Below are 1,770 nucleotides of genomic sequence, written 5' to 3'. Positions count from 1 at the left end.
ACAGCGCCAAAAAATACAGTAGAAAGTAGTTTTTCACAGTATGTCGATTATAAGTGTACCCCAGTGGAATATCTAGTCACTATATGCCACTCCCCTTTCTTTATGGGGCGTCTGCTAGATCTTAGGTAAAACCTGCACTTGTACGTGTGCAGGATAGATAAAAATTGGAAAAAGCAAATAAGATCAGAGCGACCATGTGTGGTAAATACTCTAGGAGACTAAAAAAGTTACTTTTAAAAACAATGCAGGGTTTATTTACAACGAACGTATAAGAAAATTGGACATAAAAAGGCAACATACAAGAATGCTTTTTTTTTAAAAAAACGTTACAAAATCTTTAAAAAACATTCCAAAGGACATGTAAAATACAACAATAAAAATGGTGCACTAAAAAATGAGAAACATTAGAAACAACTGTGTCTAGAATTATGTAAATAAATATATATATATATATGTATATATATAAAATTCCGTATAGAGAAAAAGCAGCTTAACTGAGGTTTTCAATAGTAGCAGGAATCACCCAACGCGTTTCGTCTGGTCTGACTTCATCAAGGGGTAATGAGCATAGTGGGACACATCATCTATATATACCCCTGTGGGTAAGGAAGTGATTAATGACATCACTTCCTGTAATTGATTGACATTTTAGGAAACAGGATTCAAGAACACATATAGGATTCAAGAACACATACTAATTGTAACTAATAGTGAGGGAGGCAATAGATGTAGTAAAGCGCTTGATTTGCGCTTGCAAACTGTGCAGGGAATCTTTGTAAAACAATAAAGTCATTTGGAAGAGTTCATTCCGGTAAATGACGCTAATCGCGTCATTTCCGCCCCACATCCGGTGTCCGGGGCTTCCTTCTGCGCGTGCGCCGGCCGATATGAAGGAAAGTGCGGCGGCCATCTTCTTGGAGTCCATACGGCGGGACAGTTGTATGTACTAGAAGCGGGTGCCGGCGGCCATATTCTCATAGATCGTATTCATTCAGTTAGATAGGTGGAAAATGTTCCCATTGTCTCCACACCGGGAAGCCGCATATGTAAACAAAGGATAAGAGCAGGAATCAGTACTTATAAACGATTTAGGAGTCATGTATAGTCCACATTGTATATACAGGTTCTTCAGGGTACTGAAGACTAAGTATTAAATATGTTGTGCTGTGGTTAGTTCATAACCTTGATCTGATAGACATATGTACAGTATAGATCATACTTCCCCTATGAGAATGACACCCCTGTAAAATAGTGCATCTGAAAAGCATCAAGGGATTTACGTTAGAGTACAGAGGTTAGACATAAAATTAATAAATTTAATGGAGAGTAGATGTGGCAGTCAATATAGTATTTATACTATTTATATAGGTAGATACCGTCAGAAAATAGAGGAGTAATTTTAATTAATTTGAATACAGAGATATAGAAATAGCACGCCCCTGATCCAGTTATTATTACAGCACCCGGTCTTCTTGGGAAGTTTCCTTACCCAGTACTGGCCGGGCCAACACTGCTTGGCTTCCAAGATCGGATGAATTTGGGCATATCCAGTGTGGTATGACTGTAATATAGGATCTGGATGGTTGGAGAGAACCTCTGGACCTTCTCTCCAACCACCCAGATCCTATATTTTATATAATGTGGTTTGTACAAGTACTTACTGACATTTATTTAGTTTATTACCAGTTATTTATATAAAACACACATATTCCACAGCGCTTAAAAGAGAATATTTTGTCCATTCACATCAGCCGCCCTGCTGTTGGGCTT

The 1,770-nt window shown here is 38.0% G+C and overlaps 1 pseudogene; it reads right to left on the bottom strand.

Moving 5' to 3' along the window:
- Window positions 1–1,451: 1,451 nt before the first annotated feature.
- On the bottom strand, window positions 1,452–1,569 carry LOC134937348 (5S ribosomal RNA; annotated as a pseudogene).
- Between the last annotated feature and the right edge of the window lie 201 nt (window positions 1,570–1,770).

This window comes from Pseudophryne corroboree, chromosome 6 (genome assembly GCF_028390025.1).
Source record: "Pseudophryne corroboree isolate aPseCor3 chromosome 6, aPseCor3.hap2, whole genome shotgun sequence".
In the NCBI taxonomy this organism is placed as follows: Eukaryota; Metazoa; Chordata; class Amphibia; order Anura; family Myobatrachidae; genus Pseudophryne; species Pseudophryne corroboree.
The sequence above is the reverse complement of the archived record's forward strand: the minus strand, read 5'-3'. Positions and strand labels throughout refer to the sequence as shown.